Source organism: Myotis yumanensis, unplaced genomic scaffold (assembly GCF_028538775.1).
Source record: "Myotis yumanensis isolate MYYU_CA2020_CCGP unplaced genomic scaffold, mMyoYum1.0.hap1 SCAF_20, whole genome shotgun sequence".
Taxonomy (NCBI): domain Eukaryota; kingdom Metazoa; phylum Chordata; class Mammalia; order Chiroptera; family Vespertilionidae; genus Myotis; species Myotis yumanensis.
In genome coordinates, this window is record NW_027223771.1 from 7,765,401 (window position 1) to 7,781,965 (window position 16,565).

At 48.4% G+C, this 16,565-nt stretch overlaps 1 protein-coding gene across 6 annotated transcripts in view; it reads left to right on the forward strand.

The window, feature by feature from the left end:
• Nucleotides 1-745: 745 nt before the first annotated feature.
• MEF2A (myocyte enhancer factor 2A) overlaps nt 746-16,565 on the forward strand; it is a 59,602-nt gene continuing 43,782 nt past the window's right edge. For all 6 annotated transcript variants that reach the window (XM_070400537.1, XM_070400539.1, XM_070400535.1 and 3 more), the window contains exon 1: nt 746-879. The gene's annotated coding sequence lies outside the window, so the exon portion shown is untranslated. The remainder of the gene's footprint in view (nt 880-16,565) is intronic.

The window sequence follows — 16,565 nt, forward strand, 5'->3', positions numbered from 1 at the left end:
TGACCACAAACAGGGCGTGGGCTTCTGCTTGGCCAGCCGAGGTCGGGAGAGGCCAAGTGTGCCGTCCGGGCGGGGGCTGGCCCGGCCCCAGAGCCCGGCAGGGGGCGTCTGCGCCGCGCAGGGCGCCGTCGGGCAAGAGACCTCATGCTCCGGCCCCGCCCCCTGGCGTCCCGGGTTGGCTGCCACTGGCGGCCTCGCGCGGTCATTGGCCACGGGCCGTGTCACTCTAGCAGCTCGGGGCCCGCCCCCGCCGGCTGGTCAGGGCGGTGGGGGCAGCCGGGCGCGACGCTACCGGGCCGGCCCGCCCTGGGAGCCGCCCCAGCCCTCATCAAATGACCAGTATCCCTCCCTGGAGAACACGGCCCTTCAGAGGAAGGCCAGCTCCATCCCGCAGCCCGGCGCCAAGCCGCCGTCATCTCCCTTCCTGTGCCGGGTGATCCGTCTCCTAACCCACCCGGAAAAACATAGTCCGCCCTCCTGTCCTTGCGGAGTGGCGCTCGCTCCCCATCGGCCTGCCTCCCTCAGCCCTCACCAATGCCTCCCCCCTACCCAGGACTCTAGGGCCCCCCCGAGGAGAGAGAGCAGGTCCCTAGGGACGGCTCATGGGAGAAGCGAGCCGGGCATCCGGGGGAGAGGAAGGCGAAGGCGAGGCTGGCGGAGGGACACCGCGGTCGCCGGCGCAGTGCGCATGCGCGCGGGCAGGAACGAGTTCCGGTCTGGCCCGGGCCTGGCTCCTAAAAATAGCCCCGGTGTGGGGATCCGTGCGCGGCGGTCCCGGCGAGTCCCGGGCTGAGGGAGGGAGGCGTCTCCGGGCGACGCGGAGCTGGCGGCGGGTCCTGGCTGCGGCGTGTGCACGCCTGCCCGCGGCTTGGGGACACGGTGAGGGCCGCTGGGGCTCGGGGCTCGGGGCTGGGGGCGCCGGACCGGGCGGCCTTCCGACGACGGGGCCGGCCGGGGGCTATGGCTCGCTGGGGCGGGATGCAGGGCGACCGAGGCACGGAGCCCGCTGGCCCCAGCGACGCTGGGACAGGGCGGCGTCCGGCTGGCGGGAGGCCGTGGCGCGGGCTGGCGGCGCTGGGGCGGGCGGGGTGCGGGGAGGCGGCTCTGGAGGGGGTCGGGTCGGGTCCGGTCCGCACCGAGGGGCCAGGAGCCCTGAGGGGGTGGGGGCGGGGTGCCCCGAGGGCGGGCCCGGGCCGGAGGGGTGCCGGAGGGGTGCCGCGGGGCCGGGGCGGGATCGGGCAGCGCGGACTCGGCTGCGGGAGCCTCTCGGGCGCGCACGGCGTTCGGGGCTGGGACGTCACCTCCCTGAAAGTTGGAGGAGTCTCCGGGGGGCCTGGCGCCTTTCCGGGGCGGGACCCCGCGCCCCGGGTCTCCCCGAAGGGATTGACCCCCCCCGCCCCGAGTGAGGGGCGTTCGGCGCTCGCTGTTGCGGGACTTGAAGTCCCCCCACTTCTGCTTCGGGAGAAGGTCGGTCTAAAGGGGCGGAACGTCTCGGTGCGAACTCCCCGTGTGTGGAGATGTCAGTGGCGGCGGCGGGGTCGCTATTGGAGGGTCGGGGAGGCGGCCCGGGCCGGGGGCACCTGCGGGGGCGGATACGGGACCATCTCGGGGAAGCGGGGGGCCGAGGAGGGGGCAGCTCGCTGTCCCCCGACATCCAAGCGGACCCTGGCTCGCAGGGAAGGGTTTGTGCGATAAGAACTTTGCCTTTTAGTTCGATTATCGTCTGTCTTGGAACAGCGAGAATGAAGTTAGTAGGTGACACAGTAAAAAAGAAAAAAAAAAAGAAAAACTTGGGAAAAAGTGAGCCTTGCTAAGTTAAGGGAACATTTATTGTTATTTTTCACCCCGTGGAAGTGCAGGCTGGAGGTAGGAAGCGAGCCTCCCGAGATGGTCGGGTCGGGAACCGCGTGCGCGGGGAAGGGAGCGGCTCAGCCTCAACCTGCGCTCCGGTTCCCCCGCGAGATCGGGGCTCCCGCCCGCCGTCCCGGGGCGATCCGAGGGGCAGGCCGGGGGGTTGCCCACAGCGGGGCGCGCCCTTTACAGCAGAGCATCGCTCCTCAGCCTGTTTCCCGTGGGTCTGGAAGCTGCCACCGGGTGCGGATGGCACCGCAGCCCTTTCCCTTTAAGAGTCCAGCTGTGCTGTTTTGGCGACTGCCAAGCGCTCGGGTTGTCAGTTGTAAAATCTGTTTGTTACCTTGGCAGTGCTTGCACGGTCTGTGCAAAAGGTAAACAGAATAGTTAAATTTTTTTTTTTGAAAGCATAAGTATGGCATTTAAAAAAAATATGAGTGGAGGAATGGGGAGTAAAATAACCATTGGGCCGTTATGGCTTTTTTGTGTCCACTTTTTGTATTTTTTTTGTGTTGTTTGGGTGTGTGTGTGTGTATTTTGGGGGGTCTCGGTCAACTCATTTCTTTCACTGTATGGTGACTTTTGTTTTAGGAAAAAAAAGTTAAAAAATGTTTCCACCAAAGTGGATGCCAGTTTTCGCTAGACTTTTTGTAGCACGTGGAGCGAACGCGTTGTGTGTCATGAAGTATTAGGATTAGCTTGTTCCGTAGATGATGGTGTCCTGATGGATTCTGGAATCACTTTCAGTTCTCAGCGTGGGTTCTCGTGGAACAGTGGTGATGATGATAGTGTCATAATAATGAAAGTATTCTGCAGAGCTGAGACTGGGATTTGGATACCTGGTGCATTCAGACTTTCGAAATGTGTTTCAAAGGTTGTTTCCAGCAGAAGCTTAAACTTCCTGAAGTAATAGCGACCTCCCTACACAAACTTTGCTTATCTGTTTCTTTTAATTCACATTATTGTTACTTGTGTATAAAACTGTGTGTCTCACATTGGAACAAAGGTGATGAAATTATACTTAACAGAAATTTATTTCCAGTAAAAGTTTTTTTGTGTTTTTTTTTAAATTAAGGGATTTGAGTGAATGGTGAGGGTTGTTCAGTGGAAGGAACATAGCTCATTGCGATTCGGCAATAATAAGTACAGTGTCATCGTGTGGATTTATGGCTTGAGAATGACCTCCTTCCAGATTCTTAAGAGTTTTTCTGTTTCCTTAATAGGTATGTGTGACAAAGATTTTTATTTTTTTGTAAATACAACTGGAAATAATCTTTTAAGGATGTTGCGTTGTTTGGAGTGGTGTTTCATTTTTCAAGACAATTGCATGCTAGCTTTGTATCTTCCATGTAGAATGCTCCGCGGGGTAATATTAATTGTATTAGCATTCGAGCAATAGCAACATCCGTCATTCATTTGGTTACCGAGAGAGAAATAGTGTCGTGTATGCTGAGGGTAGTTAAGTAATTAGGGAAATGTTGAATAGACCACGATTTTAACGTGTGAGCTATTTCAATTAAATCTTGAGTAGATCTGTGTTCTGATTTGCCAGGAGGAGGCTGCAAACAAATTTGTTAGTGGGAAGTAGCCTGTTGACAGCCAAGTTTTTGAAAGCCTCCTTTTTTTTTTTTTTTTTTTCTCCTTTTGCTGCTTTTAATCTGGCTAGGGGACATACAGTGATGATGGTTCTGGGTTGTCTGTGGGCATTTATACTGTCAGTAATCAGACCATACCTCTCTTGTTTTTGTTTGCTTGCTTTTTGTTTTGTTTTGTTTAAAGATACACTCTTGGTACCTATGAATGTTACAAAGTGTGCTGGAGTTTTATCAGTGATGGGACCGTGGAAATACTGCTCTGTGGATTGAAAATGATCATCATTGCTTTTTTTCTAGATGAGAAGGAGCATCTGTGAACATTCTCAGGTGAAGTAACTAGAGGAGCATACATGTGGCTCCTTCCAGTTACATAGCCTCCAACAGGAGGACACTGCCCGTGTACCGATTGGCACGTTTGTCCTCAGATCTTGGTTCGCATCTCAGCTCCCCCCCTGACAGAGTTAGGAGGCGTTTGTAAAATCCGGAGGAATTACTCTGCCTGTCCCTGGGAGTTGTTAGGGTTAAATGGAATAATGGGTGTGAAAGTTTCCAGCGCACTGCCTGAGGCTCAGTGCACAAAAATGCGCATTGCCTGATCTCTCTTGATTTCTTCCCCCATCTATCCCTTCTTCCAATAAGATTACGTAGGTACATTGCCTAGTACATGTATGTGTAGTGTCTGTGGCCAAAGGACTTCCTATAGCGCGTAAATAGAGGAGAATGCACGCGTATTTGTTTGGGATACAGTATCCTAGCCTCTTAAATTCACCGCCAGAGTCTACATAAAATGCTTATCTGGCTCTTCTACATTAGATTTTTAATCTGCAATCATTGTTTGATTCTAACCTCTCTAATGTCCCCAAATTAAAAAAAAAAAAAAGCTGCCGTTAAATATAAGTTTCCCTACTCTTCCGTGAAACGTGCCCTTTAGGAATGAACTGTGTTTTCAAGATGCAGTCATTAAAATGTGAAATTAGAAAAATATTTTTATGACATACCTGCCATAGGTGTATTTTAAAAATAGCTTTTCTTTAGGAGGTAGTCTACGGGGTGGGGCAAAAGTAGGTTTACAGTTGCGAGCACGTGCAACCGTTTATTCTTGTGCTATTATTTATTGTATTATTTCCTATATGAACAGCTGTAAAGTGACTTTTGCCTCCCCCTGTATAATTTCTATTCTTCATTTCACCTGCTCTGTGGAATGAAATGACTTATCTTTGTGTGCTTTACCTGTGTACTCCGTAATCTGTGGACCTGTCCAGTTTATTATCATTGAGCGGAAATCCACTTGTTAAGTCTCACGTGTAGCACCTGATGTGTGTTGACACATACTATTCGTAAATACTATACTTTAATATCCATTTTTATTTACCGATTTGAATGGATATTTGTATTTACTGAATTTAATTGTTTATTGAACTTCATATTCTTTGTAATATCACATTGTCTTGGTAATCCCTTGAGATGAAGTCATAAGTGTATAAGTTAAAAAGTGGCAGGTCTCTGAGGTAGAATGCCAGTATTTGAACCTTGGTGTGTGACAGCGGGTGACTTCCTTCTTTCGTTGAATCTGATGGTGCTGGGAGCCAGAGGAATTGTTAACATGGGTGAAAAACAGACAGTAGTGGATCAGCCTACTAATAAGCATCAACCACGGCACATCTTTTTATGGCTGTCTTGAATCAATACTATTTTTATTTTCTTCCTTAAACAAAAATATAGACCTTAGTCTGTGAACTTTAAAAAAAATTCAACCATCAGTATCAAAGTTATGGTTTGAGAACTATCTTGGCAGTGGGTGGTGAACTTACACTGCATGAGCTGGACCCATCTACCAGGTTATCTTTGTTACCAGCAGCATGTGTGTGCAGGTGGACTTGGGTTGGTTTGAGTTATGATTTGTGACCCTTGGGACAAAGGGGTCCTCTTCATTTAACCTGGGAAGGTGACTGCTGGCTTATTAAAGCAGGGTGCTCTTGCATCGACTGCTACTGTGTTTGCCTGTCTCACCTCTTATCTCCCCCCCTGCCCCCCCAAACAATCCATCTTTGACATAGAGACGGAAATTACATTTCTAAAATTCAGATCTAAATGTCATTCTTCTTCTATGAAAAAAATTTGAAGGCGTGGAAAATCAGCAGGGAGGCAGTCATGTAAGGGATAGAGATTGGCCTGTAAAGCCATACTGCTGCCCTGGCCGGCTTGGCTCTGGATAGAGCATCGACTGGGGACTAAAGGGACCTGGGTTCGATTCTGGTCAAGGGCAGGTACCTCGGTTGCAGGCTCCCGGCCCTGGTCGAGGCAACCAGTCGATGTGTCTCTCTCACATTGATGTTTCTCTCTCTCTAAAAATCAATGAAAAAATATCCTCAGGTGAGGATTTAAAAAAAATAAAATAAATAAAATCATACTGTCTTATAATCTCCAGTCTGGTACTTTGTATTCTTTGGCAGGGTCTCAGTCTTCATGGAGTTGTTGCGAGGATGAGGCGAGATGTGTATTATAAAGGCTTCAGCATGGAGCTTGGTCCCTCAAATGCAGTCATGTTTGTTCCCTGCCAATACTATTACCACTGCTGCTATGGCTATTATTTTAGTCATGGTTCACTTCCCGATAGGATTCTAGCCTATCCAGGTTCATGGTCAGCCTCTGCCCTTCCATTCTCTGACCCCGTTCAGGCCAGCTGCTGGCTGTTCCCCGAGAAGGCCACGCAGGCTGACGATGGCCACGTTTATTTTCCTAGCCCGGAATTGCCCTTTAGTTCCATATCCACCTGGAAATCTAGTTGGCATTTCGAGCGTAATTTTAGCCATGTGACCAAAACACAGCTATTTATTCCTCTCCCACGATCTTCCTCCCTCCTCCCCCCAAACCTGGTGTCATTGCTGGCTTTCTCGGTCTCAGTGAATGGCAGCCCTCGAGCCAGAAACGTAAGCCATCTTTCCGCCTTCCCTTCTTTCCTCTCAGATCTGTCCAATCTCGCATTCGGTCGCACCTTCAGAATTTACCTTGAGCCGCTCCACCCCTCTGTCTCCCCTGCCACCTCTTGATTCCAAGGCACCGTACGTTTTGCATGAATTACCGCAGTGGCCTCCGAACGGGCTTCTGGTTCCCTCTCTTGCTCCTTACAAGTTCTTTTATCACACGGCAGCTCTAGAGATTATTTTAAGAGCTAAGTCCTGTCATTTCTCCGCTTCGAATCTTCCGATGACTCCCCATTCCTCTCTTTTCTGTGGCCTGAATGATCTTTCCCCTCCGCCACCTGGACCTGTCAGTGTGCTTAAAACCCTGGATGTCCTTGTTTTAGGGTCTTTGCACTTTTTGTAATAACTGCTTGAGATGTTCTTTGTAAGATGGGTTCACGTCCTCACTCAGACTACCCAGTTTAATGTTGTCCTCCGTTAGTTACTGTCTTCACACATCTTGTTTTTTCCTTTCAGATACTCATTAAAATTTATACATATCTTGTTTGTTTAGTTTTTTTAAAAAATATTTTTATTGACTTCAGAGACGAAGGGAGAGAAAAAGAGAGAAGGGGGAGAGAGAGAGAAACATCCATAATGAGAGAGAATCATTTATCGGCTGCCTTCTGCACTCCCCCCACTGGGGGTCGAGCCCACAACTCGGGCATGTGCCCTGACCGGATCGAACCGTGACCTCCTGGTTCATAGGTTGATGCTCAACCACTGAGCCACACCGCTGGGCTAGTTTATGGCCTTTCTCCATTACCTGAACGTAAACTCTGTGAAGGCAGGGGCCTTGTCTGTCTGGTTGGTGGCTGCATCTCCAGGCAGTAGCGCACTGCCTGGCACTGGGCAGACAGTAGATGTTTGAATGAGGGCGTTGGTGTCTTTTGTTCATATTTTTGCTAGGAACCAGCGTGCTTCTTTGCTTATATACCTATCGCACTATTTATTCAAGTTGTGGCTCAAGTGTCTTCGTGATACCAATTTTAATCTCTCAAGACAAAGTTTCTCTCCCTTGGTGTTGATACAACACACTGTTTGCAGAATGAATACCATTTCAGAGCATTTGGGGTGCTAGGCTGCGTCCCTCCAGCAGGGCTACCTGGCTCTGTGTGTGCTCGGGACCTACCAGCCCATCACGGAACCTAGGAACGGAGGGAATGCTGAGCCAGTGTGGAAGTTTTCCTAATCAGCTAGAAGGATCAACCACAACTGGTTTTCCCAGTCTGCCTTAAAAGCGATAAAGGGACTTTCCGGGCTGTAAAGGACTCCCTTGTGAATCCGTATGCATAGAAACATTGCCATCAGCATTTTAGGTCAGAGCTGCTGAGCGCAAGTGGCATTTCCTGATATTCCATCTCGCCATCTTGTTGCGTTGGCAATGCCTCTCCCTGTGAAACAGTGTTGGAAAGTGTCATTAGTTACTCGTTGCTCCTTACTAACCAGCATCTCCTCCATCCAGTTCCTCCCTTCAGCTTATCCACCGACTTCTGTTTTATCTCAGAAAGGCTAGGGGGAGGGACTCTGCAGTTTAGCACCGTCTGCGTGAAACACAGTGCGGATTTCACCTGTATTGCTAACAAAGATTTTCGAAGAGCTTTTGTGGCCAAGGTCAGGGACCTAACCACTGTTGGTGATAGTGAAAATCATTCCGCATTTTAAGCAGCTGACTCCCACGTGGGGTTTTGGACTATCTCCCATTTGCAAGTTGGGGACCACTTTAGCAGGATGTTTATTTTGACACTGAAAACCTTTTTCTTAATGGCGTTAACCTTCATTTGACAAGGTTTATGGAGGGAAAGGGAAAGAAGAATCTGGGAGTTAAGATTGCGTTGTTCAGAAATGGCTCAGTTTCCCAGGACGAGTAACATTTTAGTATTGGCAAACAAATTTGTGTGTGTGTGTGTTTGTTCTGTTTTGGGGAAAAACTTAGAGAAAAGTTACAAGAACAGTACAGCGAACTTCCATGTACCTGTCAATCGTTAACATTTGGCATGTTTGCTTCATTATTGTTTATACAGTGGCCCCAAAGTCTGGAAACAGATGTTAGTATTTATTTTATTTACAGTTGGAAGCCCCTTGATTACATCTTGTGGAGTATGCCAAAGCTGGACGTCTGCTCAGTTAGTCAGACGCGTATCATCTGATGCAGCACATCCCAGATGCACACAGGGGTAGACGGAGATGCTGCATTCATTCATCACTGTGTTCTTGAAACAAGGAACCCGCACGTTAGAATAGCATGTCTTGTAAAGTAATAGCAGGAATCCACTCTGTAGATCTCCTGTTGCTTCCTCTCCTTCCTCCTCTTTTCCCCCTCTTCATCTTTCTCTTGAAAAAATTTTTTTTTATTGATTTCAGAGAGGAAGGGTGAGGGGAGAGAGAGAGAAACATCAATGATGAGAGAGAATCATGGATCGGCTGCTTCCTGCACGCCCCCCACTGGGGATCGAGCCCGCCCCACACTGGGGATCAAGCCCGCACCCTGGGCCTGTGCCCTGACCAGGAATCGAACCATGACCTCCTGGTTCATAGGTTGACGCTCAACCACTGAGCCACGCCAGCCGGGCTTCTTCCTCTTATAAATATTTTTATTGAACCATTTGAGAGTAGGTTGCACACATCATGATCCTTTACCCTAATTGTTTCAGCTGATATCTTCGAAGAACAAAGACATATTCTTACGTAACCATTGTGTGATGGATTCAAGAAATTTAATATTGATACTATAATACACAGTTCCTGTTGAAATCTTATTTATGCCAATTCTATTCTTTAGTAGCATTGTTTCTAATATAGTATCTATTCCATTATAGTTGTCATATCTGGTCTCTTTTCTTCTGAAACGGTCCTTCAACCTTTTCTTTTTTCTTTTTCCAACTTAAAAGTTTTGAGGAGCACAGGCCCTTTGTAGGATGGTTTTCGGTTTGGGTTCGCCATTTTGCTGCTCTGTTAGACCCTGGCTACGCTGTTGTGGCAGGAATGCCACCTGAGTGACGGCGTGTCCCCAGCACCACGTTAGGAGCAGTGTGATGTCAGGTTGACCCGTTGTTGATGATGCGCACTGGGACCCCTTAGTTCAGGGGTGCCCGCCGGTTCTCCCCGTAAAGTGATCATTGTAGTCGTTGCTGTTACTGAATAATTTGTGGGGAGACACTTGGGGCTGTAAATATTCTGTCCTCCCTACAATGCTCACATAGGAGTTTTAGCGTTCATTGAGGATTCTTGCCTGAATCAGCTATCACACAATGGTTTCAAAACGGTGTTTTTCTATGATTCCTCCCACCTTTACTGCTTGGCATTTGATTCCATGGTAAAGGAGAACTTTGCCTTCTCCTTTGCTTATTTAATAACACCATAGATTCATAGACTCTTTTTATCAAGCAGGTTATACTCTGTTCCCTATTGGCACAGGACTCGTTTTGATGTGAGTTTGAGGTTCCACGCTAACTCACATTCCGTCAGTGGGTGCTGCTTAATTCATTGACAGGAAGTGCTCCTGTCATTTCCGGAGCACTTCCTTCTTTGGGGACCATAGTTATTCCAGGCTGCCCTCCTGCTTTTCCTCCTGAGAACCAGCCATCTCTTCGGGGAGCCTCGTCTTCTTGACTGGGGGAGAGTATTTAGAAGCCAGAACGGGGCAGTAGGTAGGTGTGCTTGCTGACACTGAGGTTGCGTTGTCCAGGCTAAGACATTCCCAGTTTATGCCGATGCCTCAGGCAGCAGGTTGTAACTTCTCCTCACATTCCTGACGCTCGGAGAAGAAAGGCTTTTCCTCTGAAAGTGGGAACAATTTAAGGGACGACTTTCACCTGATTTTTCGACATAATTTTGTAATGGTTGGGTGTTGTTTTCCACATTTTCAGCTTCTCTGGAGTAAGAATCCTCTTTTAGATACCTCACTAGATATTCAGCGAATATGTTCCACAGGCCTGGAATATAGTTGATACCCATGTCTTGTTTATAACATATAATTAAAATAATGACTCAGTATTATCTTTATTACTCTCATGCCGTAATTAAATATTCTTATGTTTGTTATAACATTTTAGGTAATTTTGTGGATCCTTTAAAGTGAATTGGTGATTCATCTGTTCTGTTTTTAGTCATCTGCTCTCCTAGAAGAAATGAAAAAATGGTCAAGTTTTTCAACTTCAACATTTAAAACCCTGACTCCTGAGATTAAAGTATGCAGTTGAAGAACATCAAAATGCCCAGTCTTGGCATTGCTGTTTTATAGTGTTTTCTGCTTTAGCAAGTAACACCCTTTCTGGGCATCGCTTTAATTATAAAATGAGATGATATCTAGATGCTCTTTAACTTGGCATGCTTTGTGTCCAATTAACATGGAATTGTTTATGAAAGTAAGAATTAAGTGCCACAAAGATAGTGGAAGGAATATTGTGCTCCTGAGCCAGGGGTTCCTTGGGGCTCGCTGCTTTTAAGCGTTGTGTTGCTTTGGCGATTTTTTCACCGTGATGGTCCTTGCCTTCTGCGTTCAGCCCACGCGGCTGGGTGAGGAGGCTCCCGGTGCACAGGCTCGGCTTTCACAGCGCGATGGATGGGGGTGTGGACATACATGTTCATCATCCCCTCTGCTGTGTGCTTGATGTGGGCAGTGCGAGTTCCGGGAACACAAAGAAGGGCGATTCACCAGGTGCAAGAGAGGCAGAAAAGTTCCTTCCAGAAGTGGCACCTTCAATGTAGGTTGAACCCTGCAGACTGAATAGGACAGCTGCGTGAGGAGGGAGGACAGTGTTTGCCAGGGACCTTAGGGCAGTGGTCGGCAAACTGCGGCTCGCGAGCCACATGCGGCTCTTTGGCCCCTTGAGTGTGGCTCTTCCACAAAACACCGACTTCTGCGCATGGGCCACAAAGTTTCAATCGCACTGTATGTGCGCGCCCGCACGTGGCATTTTGTGGAAGAGCCACACTCAAGGGGCCAAAGAGCCGCATGTGGCTCGCGAGCCGCAGTTTGCCGACCACTGCCTTAGGGAATTTGCAGCTGGTCCTAGGGAGAATGAAGCACCCTCAGCCTGGGAGGGAATGGACTGCTGCTGCTTGCACTGTGGAGAGAGCTCTGGGGAGAGTTAAACCTGGTAGGCGGGGAGAACAACTAAAGGGGTGGCAGGAAATTGGTTAAAGGGGTCAGGTAGCCTTGCCACAGCTGAGGGGATGGGGAAGGGAGGAATTGGTGGATTTGTGAGAGAGGTGGGCGGTAGAATGGAAAGACTCCGTGATGGGAGGCATGTGGAAGGTGAAAGGAAGAGTGAGGAGTGAAGATGAGGTGTATGGGCAACCAGGGGGGAGTGAGTGGGCAGCTTACTGAATGGGCGCCAGGAGGAGCAGCAGGCGTGAGAGGATGGCGGTGTGTTTACCTGTGAGGGAGCGCCTGATGGGTGGTAAACAGCTGGGTCAGGGGAGGGAAGGATTCGCTGTCGGAAGTGAGACAGTTCCTGGTCATAAGGCCCAAGGACTTGGCCAGGAAATGGTGCTGGAAGGGCACTGGAAGGGAAGGGATGAAATGGGCAGGGACCCGAGGGGGCTTATGTACAGGAAGCATAAGGAGGAGTCTTGCTAGAACTCGTTCTTGCCTTTGCGATCTGATGCTCCTGAGAAGTACTGGTTATTCCTTTCTAGAATGTCTTTGAGTTTGGGTTTCTTCAATGCTTTCTTACGATTCATATGGGGTTTTCTTTTTGGCAATAATACCACCCGAGTAATGGTGGCAGGCCCAGAGGTCCATTTACATCGGTGTCTTATTGCTGCCGATGCTCATGTTGATCGCAGTTAAGGTGGCCGCTGGGTTTCTCCATTGTACAGTTAGCTTTTCTCTTCGAGAAGGGAAAATATTTAGGGGGGAGTCTGTTAGATTTCCCGTTTCTCTTCAGACTTTCACCCATTCATTTTTTAGCATCCATCAGTGGAACTTATCTACAGCAATTACTACTGTAATGTTTACCTAATGATTTTGTTTTTTCCTTCAGTTACCAACTGAAAGTCTACCGTAATGAAGAATTGTCCCCTCTCCGTTATTTATTTAGTCACTTCTTTATATTGGTATAGACCCCAAGATGCTTTATCGGTAGGCTGTGATTTCACGTTATCATTATTTACTTTATTGCTCCAATTGGTCCGCATTGGCCCTTGGGAGTCCCTCTGGTTGACTCTGTGTCCTTTGGGCCTGTCTCCATCCTTTTTGAAGGACTTCCTTGCTGTCTGGCCCTGTAAGAAGCTGCAGGCTCAGCGTGCATTTTACCTAGTCCTGGAATCATCTTCTTTCCCAAAGAGCCCTGGCTTTCTTGGAGGATGGCGTTTAGAAACCAAGGTCTGGGCGCCGGGTGTGCTCATTGCGGCCGGGGTGTTGCTGTTTCTAGGCCTTCTCAATAGAGTGACGGAATATGCGTGTGTGTACCAACCACACGTACACGTCTGCCGTCAGGTCTGATACGGCCTATGCGTCCCTAAATTCCCTGCGCTATACGAGGTTGGGCACGAAATACCACAGGATTCATGCGATAAATGGAGTTGGGGAACAAACTCAAAAACTTCGTTAGTGACACGTGAAAAAGAGAATAGGAACCTGATAAACCTATTTGAAACAGCAGCATGGTTTTAGACATGTTCAATGGTTAAGTCATACATGAGGACATAGCGGATAGGGCACTTCCCTATGAAAAACAACAGCAAAGTTGCTTATGTAAGTGGGTGTCGGAGGGCTGTGGCTCGTGAGTGATTATGAAGAGGCGGACAGGGAGTGTGGAAGCAGAGGAAACAGCACAGATGTGGGTGGCCGTGGCTCCTGGCGCACGCGGTGGGCTGTGGTAGCGCATTTGTATTTGAGTCCATTCTCCCTTGGGTGCCTCCCTTCTGTGATAACTTTTCATTTTTTTCTATTTCTTTTCTGCATTCGGCCAGCTTTTCTGCATTTGGACCGTTTTTGGTTAAATGTCTGGATTTTGGATTCAGTGGTTTTCCTGCCTTCAGGTCTGGCTTGAACCTATTGAATTCTGTTTGGAGGACTGAGTGGCCCTTTTCCTCGCCTGCTTTCGGGGGTGTTGGTAGGGGTTCCGCTCGGTCGGTAGGGGCCACATTCTGTCTCCTGGTCTCCTGGATTTCGGTGTCCTTGTTGGTCTTTACGGCGTTGGGGTTTGTGGTACCCCTAGTTTCCTGGTGCCCTCTTCTGTCAGTGTCCACTGCCCTGCTAGTTCCCTGGTTCTGGTTGGTTTGACTGGTCAGAGAAGGGCTGTGAGACTTGGAATGTTACGGTTCTGTTTTGTCTCCCAAGACCTTAGATTTCCCCCTTTTCTTTTTGCCTTTACTGTCCGCTTGCCCAAGGACATCCCTTTTCCTTCTCCGTTTCCTCCCCCAGAGGCCACATGGGGCACGGGTGCGCCCCTCTACATGGCAGGGGCGCCTTCATTGGTGTCTGTGCCTTTAAATTGCTAGAACTTTGAACTTCCTTCTCAGTTCTGATCCACCTGACTGGGTTCCAGGACTTTCAGATTGAGGGTAGGTTTAATATTTTCAGGGGTCCTTGCAAATGCCTGCCCCTCCCCAGCCCCCCGCCCCCGGCTGCTTTGCTAGCCTCCTCGCCACCAAGCCTGTGTCCAGTGGGGGTGAAGGGACAGCCTGAGACCCCAAGGGCTGGGATGGGGTGAGCTTCCTGGCTTCATTCCTTATTTTGTGGTATCAGCATTCTTCGTCTGCAGGCGATGCTGAAAGCGTGTGTGTGTTTTTTTGTGTTGTTTTTTTTTTTGGTAGAATTTCCTTTGCCTTTTTTCATATGGTTTAGGGAAATAGTTTTTAGAGTTACTTAGATATTCTATCACCATTGTTCTGAATAAAAGTCTCTACTCTCGGGGGAGAGGGAGTGGGACTCTATTTTTGCCAGCGATTTCCAACCTGTGAGGTGCAAGAACTTTAACAACATCAGCACCTGACGGTGTAGTCGGGGCACTGCCCTCTTTTCCCTTAGGTTGTCAAATGAAGAATGACAGCAGCCAACACCACAATAGCCGTCTGGTGTGAAGGAATCAAAATCATACCGATTTTTCTGTCAGATCGGCAAAAAATAGAGAATTTTAGTAATGAATGCGTTTGTGTGTGCCGTGCGATGGAAAAGGTTGAAAAACACTGATTTATGCTGTCGGTGCTACAGAGCTTGGAGTTAAGAAAGGACATGGGCAGTCAGCTTCCCCGGGTGAGCTAGGGGCTCCAGAAAGTTCCTTGTCTGAGAAATAGGCTAATTGAGTATAAACACTCCGGCTGCATCGGACAGCGCGCAGCTGCGGGTTCTGGGGGCGGCAAGGGTCTTACATGCTTTTATCTGCAAAGCAAGGTTCTTCTGTCGAAGGCTGGTCCCTGGGATGTATATTGGCAAAGCCTCGGCTCTATCCTAACACGAATGAGCTCTGGGCCCATATGCAGCCCAGGGCTTCTGTGGTACCACTTCATTCTCATACGGGACGTTCTCAGAAAAGGTGGCTTCCACACTTACGATTCATCTGGTGAATATGATCATCTTTGAAAATTACACCACATGTACCTCTTTTCATTATTTTTCTCCTCTCTTGGTTTTCCCAGTTTTATTTTATGATCTTGATAATTGTCCTATGGTTGTAATGAATGGTAGGTGTGCCATTCCTAGGCGCTACACGCCTTGTTGAGTTTCATAAGGTGGCACTGTATATGTTCATTGGAGGTGAAGTGAATTGGTTCTGTCTTTTATGCTTTCTAACAAGGGAAATTTAAAATAAAGTAGGAATTAGGCATGGGGGTTCTTTCTGATTGGTTTCTAGAAGTTGTTTGAAATATGTATTACCTGTAAGCACTTTTTCCCTAGAATGAAAGTTTTTGTTTTTTTGTCAGTGTTTTATGTTGCTGTAGAAGTTGACTTGTTTCATTAGTCACGTTACATTCTTTTTGTAAAACTATCACCCAGAATTAAAGGGCATATTGACTGTAAACACCAGAAATCTCTCGTAATGTCAATGAAAACCTTTTGCGATTGATGATGCCTTTGGAACTCTCCACCTTGCTTCCTAATGGGGTTTAAAGGCAGTCAGAACCTATGCCCAGTCCGTCTTTGGAACCTCATTTATGAGCTTTCATTTATTTCTTTTTTCATATTTTCCATGACTCTTAGATAACGACTTGACCTGCTCTTTATACATTTTCTTTTTTAAAATCTATTTGTATTGATTTTAGAGAGAAAGGGAGAGGAAGAAAGAGATAGAAACATCAGTTGATGAGAGAGAATCATGGATCGGTTGCCTCCTACACGCCCCCTACTGGGGATCGAGCCTGCAAACCCAGCATATATCCTGATGGGGAATTGAACCATGACCTCCTGGTTGATAAGTCAACACTCAACCACTGAGCCACACTGGCCAGGCCCTTGTCTGCAATTCTGATAGCCAGAGATCTCTGAATAAAAGCTTTCCTCAAGGTATCCGGTGGCAAGAAGTGGCCTGGGCTGATGTGAGGCCGTGTGTCACATCTGCACGTCTCCCGCCTGAAGTGCGTGTTCCCATTGCCTGGCTGGTGTGGTCCCGTTTATACAGAACGTCCAGAACAGGCAGACTATAGAGCCAGGAGCCGATGTCCCACCGCGCGGGCTGGGCTGCAGGCTGGGCTGCGGGCTGGGGATGGGGATGGGAGTGACTGCGGATGGGTACTGGGTGAATATGTTCTGCAATTAGTGGTGACGATTGCGCATCCCTGTGACTATAAAAAACACTCCAGTGTGTAAACAGGTGAATTGTATGGTGTGCGAATTCTATCCAGGAACGCTGTGTGGTATTTCTTTAAAAAAGAGCAGCAGCTGTGTGAAGAGATGTTTGGGGCCTCGTGGGCAGTTCAGGGGATATTGATGGAGGTGGAGGGGCGTGGTGGACAACAGCGTTTCTTGGCTTTAGTAGATTGTCACATAGGACACAAATGCTCACTTCTCTCTCGCCTGGCAGAGAACGGAATAGGTTGTGTTGTCGTGGGGCTTATATAAGAACCAGCTTGTAAACCTTACTCAGGGCTGGGGTTGTGCATGATTCCAGCTGACGGGATTATTAGTCTTGCCTTTCCTTTATCTTTGCATTTTTTTTGTCATATGAAATTCAAATGCTTTCCTTTCCCCTCTCCAAGGTGGGGCGTA